This window comes from Pleurodeles waltl, chromosome 7 (genome assembly GCF_031143425.1).
Source record: "Pleurodeles waltl isolate 20211129_DDA chromosome 7, aPleWal1.hap1.20221129, whole genome shotgun sequence".
Taxonomy (NCBI): Eukaryota; Metazoa; Chordata; class Amphibia; order Caudata; family Salamandridae; genus Pleurodeles; species Pleurodeles waltl.
Window position 1 is genome coordinate 1,326,230,185 of NC_090446.1, and position 14,957 is coordinate 1,326,245,141.

Sequence of the window (14,957 nt, forward strand, 5' to 3'; positions counted from 1 at the left end):
ACAAATCCCCCAGCCCAAAGGTCAGTGATAAAGTGGCGGTCCCAACACCCACTGCCACGCTCAAAATACACATACACATACAAAACAACGCCACATTGGAAAATTCAAACTACACACACGTGACACACATACACACACCATACCCACACACCCACACCAGTATAAAACACCCACCCACAATACCCACATCCCTTTACGACTAACAAAAATTGCCACTAGAGAGAGATACAGCAAGAGCACCCACACAACCAGAGGCACAGGCCACCATCACCTATACACCATCCACGCACCTCACAGCACACACACCAACACATCACCCCACACACACCACTCACACTACACCCATGGCAACACAAAGACACCCCAGGTTCTCAGAGGAGGAGCTAAGGGTCATGGTGGAGGAAATCATCCGGGTAGAGCCACAGATATTCGGATCTCAGGTGCAGCAGTCATCCATCGCAAGGAAGATGGAGCTATGGCGGAGAATCGTGGACAGGGTCAACGCCGTAGACAGCTCCCCAGAACAAGGGACGACCTACAGGGGAAGGTGCGTTCCATGGTTGCAAGACACCAGATAGCAGTACAGAGGAGTGGCGGAGGACCCCCACCTCCTCCTCCACAACTAACAACATGGGAGGAGCAAGTCTTGGCAATACTGCATCCTGAGGGCCTGGCAGGAGTAGCAGGAGGACTGGACTCTGGTAAGTCAAATCTCTATTACTATCACCCCCCTACCTGTATGCCATCACATACTCCCACCCTCACCCTCACTCCCATCACTCCACCATCTCACATACACCCCACCGTCACAACCCACCCCTCCCACTACCAAGCCCTGCATGCAACACCAATGCATGGACACCCATCACAGACCTGCATGGACACCCATCACCAAAGCATGCACACTTGAGACAATCACCTAGCCAACCAAATCACCCCACACACAAGCCTAAGCTGCCAGGGCAATCACAACCTAACAGGGCAACACACCCATGCACAATATGTCACACGCAGAAACTATAACACTGCATTTACATCCGCACAGGTCCCCCACACAGCGTGAACGGAGAGGAGGTGCAAGCAACATCCAGTCCCCCCCAAGAAGAGGCCCACAGTGATGACAGCAGCTCTGCACGCCTGGATCAGGATGATCAACCTGGCCCATCAGGGACCTCCAGACAGTCGGTTACCCCGCCACAGTCCCACACCACCACAGAGCCTCCCTCTTCAGGAAACACCACCACAGCACCCACCCAGCGGGCCCATACATCTGTCCCCAGGACATGTCAATCAACAGTGTGTCCACCACTACAGGGACCCCAGAACACCCCACAAACACAGGACGATAAGGGACCTGGGGTCAGTGGCAGTGGGCACATGGTTCAGGGCACAGAGGCACAGGACAAAAGGGAAGCTGGGAGGACTGCTGTGCGACAGGGGGAGGACAGGCCCAGGGAGCCGACTCTCCACGAGGCACTCACCAACATCCTGGGAGCATACCACCATTCCCAGGAGACGATGGGCCAGATACTGGCCAAGTTGCAGGAGACCCAGCGGCTGCAGGAGGGACAGTACCTGGGGATCAGGGAGGACCTGAAGGACATCCACACCACCCTGGTCACAATTGCAGGGGTGCTGGAAGACATGGCCAACACCATGAGGGAAGCAGTGGCACACCACCGGGCCCCTGACACTAGCCACACTGATGAACAGCCCTCCACCTCTGCTGCCGCCAGTGGACAGGAGGCCCTGCCACAGGAACAGCAGGCCACCAGCACCCCACCCCCTGCAGAAGGAGAACCACCCCCCAAACGGTCCCTGTGATCCAGGCAGAAGCCAGAGAACATTGCCAAGACCCCCTCCAGGAAATAAGACTCTCCTGATTGTCACCCTTGTGTCCCACTCTGTCACCCTGTCCACCTTGAACTCCCATTGCTCCACTTCCTATGCCCCCTTGGACAATGCACCTGTGATACAAATAGACTGAAACTCTTACCTGGACTCTCCTTCACCACCCCCAGCCTATAGCAATACCCCATCCACTTATTAGCACATCAATAAACTTCCTTGTAAAAAATACAAGTATTGAGTCTGTCAAATTATTGAACTATGTATTTGTGTAACAATCTGTAGACACTGCAATTTAACTGTACAGTAATGTATACATAGGTACGACCTGTAGTTTGCTGCAATCAATACACCAGGAGCCAGAGTGGGGCTATGTAAATAGACATGTCAAAGGGTACAGTAACTGGCCATAGTAGTGGGGATATCAGCCTGCCAGTGAAAATGTACAATACAAAACTGCAATGGAAGGTGAAGTTACAGTGTCTTACCTGTGTGTCACTGGAAGTACTGTCGAATGATTGCTGTTCTATTGTCCACATCCTCATCCTCTGCCTCATCTTCGTCACTGTCCACAGACTCCACCGCTGCCACACGCCCATCTCCAGCCTCATCCTCCTGCAGAAAAGGCACCTGTCGACGTAAGGCAAGGTTGTGCAACATGCAACATGCTACGAAGATCTGGCACACCTTCTTGGGTGAGTAGCACAGAGAACCACCTGTTAGATGGAGGCACCGAAACCTGGCCTTCAGGAGGCCGAAGGTTCGCTCTATAATTCTTCTTGTTCGCCCATGTGCCTCATTGTAACGTTCCTCTGCCCTTGTCCTAGGATTCCTCACAGGGGTCAGTAGCCATGAGAGGTTGGGGTAACCAGAGTCACCTGCAAATACCAAGGGATACCAGTTAGCCAGACACTAACCCTTATGGCCAACCCCATACAACAACGTATACTGGGTGGGTCCATGGGCTCATCTATTAGCCACACCCTGTGCCTCTGGAGTTGAGCCATCACATATGGGATGCTGCTATTCCTCAGGATAAAGGCATCATGCACAGACCCAGAATACTTTGCATTGACGTGGGAGATGTACTGGTCCGCCAGGCACACTATCTGCACATTCATCGAGTGAAAGCTCTTTCAATTTCTGAACACCTGTTCATTTCTCCGGAGGGGTACAAATGCAATATGTGTACCATCAATTGCCCCAATTATGTTAGGGATATGTCCCATTGCATAGAAGTCAGCTTTCACTGTGGCCAAATCCTCCACCTGGGGGAAAACAATGTAGCTGCGCATGTGTTTCATCAGGGCAGACAACACTCTGGTCAGCACTATTGAGAACATTGGCTGAGACATTTCTGCTGCCAAGCCCACTGTCACTTGGAAGGAGCCAGTTGCCAAGAAATGTAGCACTGATAGTACTTGCACAAGAGGGGGGATCCCAGTGGGGTGACGGATAGCAGAGTTTAGGTCTGGCTCCAATTGGGCACTCAGCTCTTGGATTGTGGCTCTGTCAAGTCTGTAGGTGGGGATAATGTACCTGTCCTCCATTGCTGCCAAGTCAAACAGGGGCCTGTACACAGGGAGATGTCTCCATCTCCTATTCATCCGCAGTGGTTGTAATCTAGGGGGCAAAACGATGAGCATCTGGTCAGTATCCAACATTTCCAAAATGTACAGTGCATTGCAAGTTGTGACAGAAACAGTATGTTGTTGTATAGGGCAAAATGGTGCCCATGTGTGCTGTGACGCAGTTAGGTGCCATAGCCTGCCCCCACCCTGAAATGGCACCCGCCTGTCCTGTGTGGATGGACATGTGGAAATGAGGTAATGCCGCTGACGTTGTGCGCCTTGCGGGAGGCGGTTGAGTACCGCCGTGCAACTCCTCATTGGTTATCATTGGGCCCTATGGGTTACAGTAACCAATGGTGATGTATGCCGGCGGTGACGGTTCGCAGCACTGCGGATGTGACCCCCATTTTCTTTCTGTTCTCTCACTTGCTACCTGACCTTCAACAGGAGAGGACCTACACTGCAAGTGCTGCTGTGACCTGTGTCTGGAACCGACCATGGCTCGAGTCACTGGGGAAAGGACCCCTACCTTCACCGCTGCAGAGTTGGAGAGACTGGTGGATGGGGTCCTACCCCAGTATTGAATGCTGTATGGGCCTCCAGACCAACAGGTGAGCACACTGTGGGCACGATGCATGGGGCATGAATGCAGGGAGTGCTGTATGTCAGGGCATCGTGTAAGGTGGGGGTGGTTGAGAGGTCCCCGGCAGCATGCTGCATGTATGGTGGGCAATGTATGTGCATAAGGGGATGGGAGTGATATGGTGGGCCATTAGTGTAACAGGCCGGACGGTATGACTGATACCCTTTTTCTATGTGTATTTCCTCTGCAGGTCAGCACCAATCAGAAAAAGGGTATATGGCATGCCATCGCCAAGGATTTGCGGACCCTGTGGGTCTACGGCAGGCAGAGCACCCACTGTTGCAAACGGTGGGAGGACCTGAGACGCTGGGCACGGAAGACGGCGGAGGCCCAGCTAGGGATGGCCTCCCAACGAGGAAGGGGTGCCCGTCGAACCCTGACCCCCCTGATGGGCCGCATACTGGCGGTGGCCTATCCGGAGCTGGATGGACGCTTGAGGGCATCACAGCAGCCACGAGGAGGTGAGTACAGTTTCCCAACATACTACTTGTGTGTGGTGGGGTGGTATCCGGGTGGGGGATGTGGGCCTGTTGGTGCCTCTGGGCCAGGCCGGACATTGCAGGGTAGGTTCCATATTGGGCAGGGGCTGATGAACTCCACCTCCAACCAAGCTAGTGGGCATCCACTACTGGGCAGGGCTCTGTGGGTCTCAGGTATGCTGCAATCGGGGTTAGGCATTCCTGTCCATGGGATGGTGACAAGCATTGTGACTGGTAGTGCTTTGCCTAGTGCATAGGGCTGTTCCCTGTGTGTGAGTGTGTTGTGTATGCCAACGGTGGTGTTTTTGCTGCCATTGACGAAGTGTATCCTCTGTCTCTTCCCCACTTTTTGTTTTGTCATCTTGTCCTTATGTGCATTAGTATCATCTGGCGGAAGAGGGAGCTGCATCCCACAGGGCCCATGAGGCCGAATCCCCGACGGTGAGGGGACCAGTGGGACGGAGCACAAGGGGAGCACCATGGAGGGGACAGTTCTGAAAGTGATACCTCCTCCGATGGAAGCTCCCTAGTGGTGGCGAACACCTCTGTGGCCACCCCAACTACAGGTGCAGCCGCCACCCCTGTACCAGCACCGCCCTCCCAGCAGCCCCTCAGCGAGTTTCCCGTGCCCGCTCACCCAGAAGGGTGGGCATCTCCTTTACCCCGGGCACCTCAGGGCCTTCCCCAGTTAGCCCTGCTGCCCCGAGTGAGGAGGCTATTGACCTCCTGCGATCCATTTCTGTTGGGCAGTCAACCATCGTGAGTGCCATCCAGGGGGTGGCAGGCAATTTGTAACAAACAAATGCATTCCTGGAGTGCATTCACTCTGGCATGGCAGCCAAACAGAGATCATTCCACGCTCTGGCCTCCTCCCTGATGACAGCCATTGTTCCTGTCTCTAACCTCCCCTCCATCTTTCTCTGCTCAGTCCCATTCCCCTGAACCCCAACCTATCCCAAGCACACATTCAGACCGCATGCACCCAAGACAACACACAGGAGGGTCTCAGGCAAACACAAGCACCACACATCATCCCACAGGCACTCACACAAACACCATCCAGATGCAGACACACCAACATCCATTGCCTCCACTGTGTCCCCCCTCCTCCTCCTCATCCACCTCTCTCCCAGTAGCGTCTCCACTCACACCTGCATGCACTACATCCACACCCACTGCCTCCATCACGCCTATCACTACACGCCCCTCACTGACAGTAACCACACCCACATCCATGTACACATCCCGTGTCCTCTCCCACTGTGTCTGTGCCCCTCCTCCCAAAGTACCCAAACGCAAGCACTCAGACACCCAACAGCCATCCACCTCACAACAGCATCCAGCCTATGCACCTGCACCCAAACACAGCAGACAGACACCTCCAACAACCACTCCCTCTTCCTCCTCTCCCAAACCTTCACCCTCTTCCCGTCACAGTGTCTCTAAGAAGCTTTTCCTCTCTGCTGTTCACCTCTTCCCTCACCCCCATCCTTCACGTCGGGCCAGGGTGGGCAGAAACCACGCAAGCACCTCAGCCACCCAGTCCACGGCCACAGTTGTTTAGGCAGCTACTGCAGGTGTGAGAGGCACCAAGGAAACACCCATCAGCACTGCCAGTGTTCCTGCACCAGCTGCCAAGGGGAAGGGCAAGGATGTACCACCAGCTGCCAAGGGGAAGGAGGCACCACCACATGGCAAGGGCAAGGAGGCATCACCACATGGCAAGGCCAAGGGCAAGGCGGAACCACGACATGGCAAGGGCAAGGAGGCACCAACACATGGCAAGGAGGTACCACCAGACAGCAAGGGCAAAGGGCCTGCCCCAGAAGGCAGGAAGGACAGGAGGCCTGGTGCTGGGACTGAATCTGAGCCCCCAATACCAACCATGGCGCTTCATCCTACAGCCTCCCCCCACCACTACCAGCACCGCCACCAGCACCACCATCAGTACCACTGCCAGCAGCAGCAGCCCCACTGGGCAGCCGTCTGAGGCTGCAGGGGAAGATCTGGAGCCTCCCCCCACCACTGGCAGCCCCGACACCAGCACCGGCACTGCCACCACTGAACAGCCGTCGCCGCCGGCGGGCAGTGTGTAGTCCTGCCTCCATATACTGTAATGCATCCTGACCACTGTAAATCATGTGGATGTAACACCCAGGTGAGTGACTGTGGGCTTGCACTCCCCAAGATCTGCATCACAGGGCACAAAGCCCCCTCCAGAACAAGTGGAAGAAGGCATCCACTCACACCCTCCTTGCCAGGATGAAGCATACTGGGCACAAAGCCCCCTCCAGAATCAGTGGAAGAAGGCATCCACTCACCCACTCCTTGCCAGGATGAAACACACTGGGCACAAAGCTCCCTCCAGAACCAGTGGAAGAAGGCATCCACTCACCCCCTCCTTGCCAGGATGAATTACACTGGGTGCAAAGCCCCCTCCAGAATCAGTGGAAGAAGGCATCCAATAGACAGACTGTGGCTTTGCACTCCCCAGGACCAAGCAGTGGGCAAACCACCCACTAGAGAGAATGTGGCTTTGCACTCCCCAGGACCAAGCAGTGGGCAAACCACCCACTAGAGAGACTGTGGCTTTGCACTCCCCAGGACCAAGCACAGGGCATGGAGCCCCCTGCAGGACAGGTGGTGTTGTACCATCTTCCAGCTGAGGTGCCCCTCCTCCTTCCCCGCCCACCTGAGGTGCCTGTGCATTTTCGACCAGATGGCCCAGCAGTGTTCTCTTCGTGTTGATACAGGAGTAAAGTGGGGCCTTGGCCTATGTGATGTGGCCCTGTGACCCACGGAAATTATGGACTGGGCAGTGTCCCTCCATTTGTATATATGTAAATAATGATTTGATTTTTGAGGACGTATTTCAAGTTTTTTATCTTATTACACTCACTTCAGTAACTTCCTTTTGTCCTTGCAATATTGCTGAGGGGTAGGGGGTGGATGTGTAATGTTAATGCATCTGTTTGTGTGTATGATGTTGGGGGAAAGGATGTTGTGTGTTGCGTGTGTGTGTCACCGTTTTTTCTCCCCCCTCCCCTGTGTGCTAGGTGGCAGTACTCACCGTGGTCGTGGTCACCGGCGTTGGTATTCCTGGTGTAGGAGGAGGTAGTCCAGCATGGGGAACACTTGCAGTTCGGTATCCATGGCGGTGTGGTTCTTCACTGATTCTCCAGAGGTGAGTCCTTTGCCTTCTGTGTACTGTTTCCGCCATGCTTTTGATGTTGTTGGTACCGCCCCGGAAAAAGGTGGCGGAAAGGCCTCTTGTAATAGAGTGGGCGGTACATTGTCTTCCACCTGGCTGTCAGCGGTTACCTCCGCGGTGATTGTTGCTACCGCTGTGGCGGTCGATGTGTTAAAGTGGCTGTCTGTGTGGGCGGGTTCCGCCGTGGTAATAATTAAATTATTTTTACTGCTGCCTGTTGGCGGTATTACCGCCGCTTTATCACCGACCACCAGGGTTGTGATGAGGGCCTATATCTCACTTTGATATAGTATATACAGAACGAGCTTTCTACAATCCCATTATCCACAACGGCTAATGCTTTCTGTAAATTTTCCTGATCTATTTGCTTTAACTGGGTAGCAGCTTCTTGTTGGGAAAGTTTCCAAATGTCATTATATACTGCATATAAGAAGCACTTTCTACGTTGTCTTCTGGGGAAATCCTGCAAATCTGTATTGTTAGGAGACTGAGCTGTTCTTTCCTACACTATGGGCCTGATTACAACTTTGGAGGATGGTGTTAATCCGTCCCAAATGTGACGGGTATACCACCTACCGTATTACGAGTCCATTATATCCTATGGAACTCGTAATACGGTAGGTGGTATATCCGTCACATTTGGGACGGATTAACACCGTCCTCCAAAGTTGTAATCAGGCCCTATATGTTGTCACTATCCCCAAGTGTTCCGATGACACATAGCGAGGGTCTGGCCTATTTGTTCTAAAATATCCCCGTGGAGTTTACAAAACATGTATGGCACCCATTGGTGTCTACTGGTAAAAATAACCACCCACCAGGACGTGAAAGTGATGTGGTTAATGTTCTGTTCTGGACCCACTCATCGAGCTGATCTTCAGTTGCATTTATGTACTTTTGCCACTTGTAAAATTTTGCAGGGGCAGGAATACTGGGCACATTCAAATCCTTCATTTTTGCAAAGCCTAAACAACTTGTTTGTTGTACAGTTTCATTAAAAAATATAATTTGAATAGCTATCAGGCATGTTCTAAATAAAGCTTAATTTCCCCTTATTTGCCAATTTTTAGTTCCCCACACACTGTTTGAGTCTATCGTTTTCAGCCAATATTCATAGCCTACTATAACCAACGGGGAAACAAAGGAATCAGAATAAATCTATTTGCATCAGTCAATAAAATGTGTTTATTTTCCATCACTAGCAATTTAAAATAATAGGGCTCAGCATTTTTAACATTGAGCCCAGAGAAATATGCAAACTTTTCAGAATACATTTTGGAACTCCCCACTGGCGGAGTCGGACATTGTTATATGTTATATAAGAAGCACTTTCTACGTTGTCTTCTGGGGAAATCCTGCAAATCTGTATTGTTAGGAGACTGAGCTGTTCTTTCCTACACTATGGGCCTGATTACAACTTTGGAGGATGGTGTTAATCCGTCCCAAATGTGACGGGTATACCACCTACCGTATTACGAGTCCATTATATCCTATGGAACTCGTAATACGGTAGGTGGTATATCCGTCACATTTGGGACGGATTAACACCGTCCTCCAAAGTTGTAATCAGGCCCTATATGTTGTCACTATCCCCAAGTGTTCCGATGACACATAGCGAGGGTCTGGCCTATTTGTTCTAAAATATCCCCGTGGAGTTTACAAAACATGTATGGCACCCATTGGTGTCTACTGGTAAAAATAACCACCCACCAGGACGTGAAAGTGATGTGGTTAATGTTCTGTTCTGGACCCACTCATCGAGCTGATCTTCAGTTGCATTTATGTACTTTTGCCACTTGTAAAATTTTGCAGGGGCAGGAATACTGGGCACATTCAAATCCTTCATTTTTGCAAAGCCTAAACAACTTGTTTGTTGTACAGTTTCATTAAAAAATATAATTTGAATAGCTATCAGGCATGTTCTAAATAAAGCTTAATTTCCCCTTATTTGCCAATTTTTAGTTCCCCACACACTGTTTGAGTCTATCGTTTTCAGCCAATATTCATAGCCTACTATAACCAACGGGGAAACAAAGGAATCAGAATAAATCTATTTGCATCAGTCAATAAAATGTGTTTATTTTCCATCACTAGCAATTTAAAATAATAGGGCTCAGCATTTTTAACATTGAGCCCAGAGAAATATGCAAACTTTGCAGAATACATTTTGGAACTCCCCACTGGCGGAGTCGGACATTGTTCCTACTGCGTGTAATTAAAAATAGTCTTTGGGGTACTTGCTCTGTGAATGAAATGATGCCCATTATAATTATAAAAGAACATATCTCCATAATTTTCTCTGGATTAATAAACATCCTCACTTTCAAATACAGTGAAATATTGCAAATCAAACATCATAGAATCAACTGTTTTGACATCCAAATCATCACAAACAACTCAGGGTGTTATTACATCGTTCATGGAAAGTTTAAATACAAAAGGAATTTGGATGTCCTCCGTCGGGCCATATATATCAAATGATACTTTATCACAAACAATACCATCAGGAATTGGTATAGCGGAAATGTTTACTAGGGACAAGTCTCTGCAGACTTTGTGAGAGGAAAAATGTGGTTTTAGGACCTCATCCACCAGTTCAACTGTAGAGCGTTCAGGAAGGTAATGACCATGGGCCAGATGTATCAAAAAAGGCATTTGCGATTCAGAAATAGCGATTTTTAAGAAATCGCTATTTCTGAATCGCAAAATGCAATGTATCATATTTGCGATTCGGTAATAGTGATTTCTTAAAAATCACAAATGCTATTACCGAATTCCAAATTGCGATACCGGCCCCATTCGCACCTATGGTCCTGTAGGCCCATATTTGCGAATTTTTTGCATTTCCCAAATTTGCGAATTCCTAACTGGAATTCGCAAATTTGGGAAAAGCAAACCACAGGGTTCTGGGGGCCTAAGGCCCCCTCTGCTGTACCCCAAGAAGTTTTTTAAGGACATGTAAGGCGCACACATGCCAAAGGGACATGTGTGCGTTACATGTCAATTTTAAAAATGCATTTTTAATGCATTTTTTTAATTTGCACATGGTTACCACCAAGTTCAACTTGGTGGTAATAGCGATTCCTTAATGCCCAATTCGCATTAAGGAATTGCTTGTTACATGTGGTTTAGAAATCGCAAATAAGGATTCCTTATTTGTGATTTCTTATTTAGAGAATCGCAATTAGCGATTCTCTACACAGGCTTGCAAATTTAAGGAATCACTATTTTAGCGATTCCTTAAATTTGCGTTACGAATGCCTTTCATAAATACTGAAAGGCATTTTTGCATTCACAAACGGGCATTCGCACCATTTGCGAATGCAAAAAGGCTTGATACATCTGGCCCAATGTATCAATAAAAACAAAACGATGGCAAACCCAATCCAAAGGAGGAAAGCAAATATAGTCAATAAGATCCACAGATAGTTCCATGGAAGAATGAAAGTTGATTTTGAGCCAAAATATCAGTTTACGTGCTCTTGACAGTTCAGTTACAGAAGAGGTTGGTGAAATTGTCATTGATGTCGGCAAAGTATCCAGAAGCAGTTCATGCAAAAACTGGAGCCGTGTTTGGAAGATGAGAGCTGACAGAAGTCTCTCGCAGTGGTTCATAGTAGATTATACTATCCGTTTGTGTAGAATTTGAGTAGAACCACTCAACATTGTTGACGTTACTTGTTGCAGAAGTTAATATAACTAATGAAAGATAATTTCCCACCCTTCCCAAGCTCAGAGGGGGGCCAGTGTTGCTGCTTAAAACCTGTAGAGAAAATCCTGGTCTGTAGTGAGAGGGATTTGGGTACCACCCAGGAGTCCTCTAGGTCTGCTGTGCATGATCAGCCATATGGTATAGCTTGACAAGGTCGTTGGAGACAAAGTGATTTTCTTTAGAACAAGGCAGCGGTGGTAGAATGACAGCTCTGGTACCATGTACTCCCAGGACTGGAACCGATGCATGATAAGAAGGACGGACTACTTTTTCACAGCAATCTTTTCACGCAGTAGATCCCCGACTTTTGAAATCTATCTGGTAGATGTTATTGGTACGTCCCTTATTCCCAAGGAGGCAGCACTGGCAGATGAGTTGTCGTCACTGAACTGTTGTAAGTCCTGTAAGACAGTGACAAGTTCATTTATGTCAAATGGTGTATCGCCGCCTCCATGCCAGGAGATCGCGGAGGCGGCAGATAAACCATCAAGATCTGGAACATACATTTGTGTTCCGAACAGGCATTCGTATGAGGTACACCCCCCCCCCCGGGATCTTCTGTCCAGATTATTAAGTGCTCTCTGGACTCCATACAGCTGAGCACGACCCTTGCCTAATACTCTGGCTGTTAAGGATTGCTTTAGATCCTGGTTTCTTCACTCCACGACACTATGTCCCTCGGGATGAAATAGAGACAAACAATGCAGTTGGACTCCTAGCAAAGCCATGGCATCCCTAAAAGCCCTTAAGGTGAAAGCCGGGCGCTGGTCCGAGTGGAAAGCCGCAACTGCATATGTGCCAATAAAGACTTGCAAATCTTTAATAACAGTTTGAGCGTCAGTAGAGTGTTGTGGCCAAACCCAAAGAAATCTGAAGCATGAGTGACTAAAATGTATTTGTATGCACTGTCAGGCGTCAGGGGACCAGGGTGGTACACACAATTTAAAGGTTTGTTGGAAATTAAGAGTGGTGTCTGCAGTGGGTGTTTGACGGTGGACCTTTTATTTGCTGCAGATGTCACAGCAAAGGATACCAGTAACATGCTTGGAACAATGATATTGGAGCCGCCACACCAGCATGGGCAGAAGCAACTCCCTCATGTGCTGCTTTGATCAACTCTGGTCTTTGATCTTTGTTGGCAATCACACGATTACCCATCCCTTGTATTACGACCAGGGCAGTTTTGAGGCATCATATGCAGTAGGAATATTTGGCAGGATATGCCTTTAACATGGGCGTGCCGTCAGCCGATGCTTTCATAACAGCCAGTGTTTCATCATCCAATTTCATTGTGAACGAGTTACTGCAGCAACAGAAGGCATAGCTGATGCTGATTTGGCTGCTTCATCAGCCAAGGTAATGCCAGCAATGTGTATTCCAACACCCTGATGCCCTAATGTATGTACAACATGGACATAAGATAGTGTTTCCTTCAGATCCGCTAATTTCCCCCACAGAAGTCTGTGCTTGATGGTTTTGCCTTTTGAATCTCTGAACCCATTCTAGTGCCAGTAATGCAGATATTCATTGAAGGTCTGGACACAGTAGTTTGAATCACAAACGATTAACGTTAGCTATTCTGGATCCTTGTATTCCAGTGCCATCACCAGAGCTTTGAGCTCTGCCAATTGTGCAGTGCAGTCCCCTAAGGTTTGTGTATAAGTATGTGGTGGATGGAATTCATCATCCTTCATGTAGCCACTCACGACTGCGCAATCAGCGGAGTATTGATGTTTTGTGCCTATGGCAGGTTGTGCTGAGCCATCAGTGTACACCAGTGTACATAATAGTTTGATATTGTTCAATAGGCAATGTATTTGCAGGAATGTGGTATTCAAGTTCGTATTGCAAACATTCTTGAGTTTGTAATTTTGAGTCAAAAATATAGTCAACATCAGTGGCCTTCTGAGACATTGCCCATTAATCCAACATGCATGTGGTGCTTTAGCATTGGGAACGCTGGCTTTAGAAACAGCCTTAACGGCCTGGATCAGAGATACGACAATGATATGTTTCCCCTGGGCCAGAGGTCTCTCTTTGATGACAGCCATCTGAGCAGCAGTGAATATTTTCTCAGTGGGAGCAAAGTGTTGCTCTACTGTAGAGTACAAATGTGATTAGTATGCAATTGGGACAGTCTCACCCTCATTGAACGTTAGATCGGTGAAACCAATGGCACCAGCAATTACTCTGATGACCAAGTGTTCTTTGCTCTCCCTTGTGTGTAAGTGATTAGCTGCAAGCATGTCTTGTTGTAATGCTCTGAGAATGCGTGTGTGTTTGACTGTCCAGTATTTACTGGAAAAGACAGTACGTATCAAGTCATATAAAGTTTTAATGCGTTGTGCATAATCTAGAATGTATGTTCGGCCAAAGTTTAAAAAGCCCAACAAAGACTAGAGCTTTATGATGGTGTTTGGTCGTTGTAGTTACAAGCATTTTTCTAAAAATGGGGCGCTAGTCTCTTGCCTTCATCTCATAATTTGTCTCCCCAAAAAAGGACACTAAGGAAAGCTATTTTTCTTTTTTTTTTAAATTTAATTTGTAGCCTAATTCGGCAAATCCCACAACATGTTGCATGTAGTCATCGTCCGTGAGCTAGTTGTCATCTACGTAGGACAACACTTCAGGGTCAATGTCGTGTAAAATGGATGTGACACAAGTTGAAAACAGTCCTGGACTGTTTTTGTACCCTTGTGGGAGTCGGCAATTTTTTTTCAGAGAGCCTAAAGCGCTGAAACTTGTTAAGTCTCTACTTTCAGATGCTACAGTTTGACAGAAAAATCCACTGGGAATATCCAAGGTTGTTTTATATTTCTTGCGCACTATATTGTTCATAAGTGCTGTGCTGTGTGCATTTTGTATAGCAAATGTAAGTGCATGACTGTTTTAGCTACGGGGAACAATGGATTGTTCATTGGTGAGACACAGGGGACAATTAGGCCCTGGTAGTCTAACTGTGTGAGGTTTGCCCTCAATGGTTCTTTAGCTTCATGCTTTATTAGATATTGGGGTTGAGGTTGGGGTTGGGATTTAATTGGCATTACATGACAGGAGGAATCTTTATCCCACCCTACGTGGTTCCGATATAACGCAGGTGCCTGCACCACTGCCCAATCAATGGTTTGAATTTCTATGAGCTTTCTGGGAACAAGGGGCGAGAAAGAGGATTCAATAACCTCTTCCCCATAAGGGAGATTATGGACAAATTCCGGTGACCAATCCTTCTCGGACAACAAAATATCATATATGGTAACAACGTGATCCAAAAGATGGCATCTACTTTGCGCTGAATGTTTCTTTTGAACTTTATAGTTACTTTATACACCCTATTGGGTGTGGAGCCACGTGTGTCCACATTCTCAACTTGTAAGAGGTCATCAGTTGCTTTCACCTCCAGATGCTCTTAAATTCCCGGCAAACTATTGTGACCTTTGCTGCACTGTCTAGCAGTGCCAGTGACCACTTACTATTCTTCAGTAAAGCCCTCTTC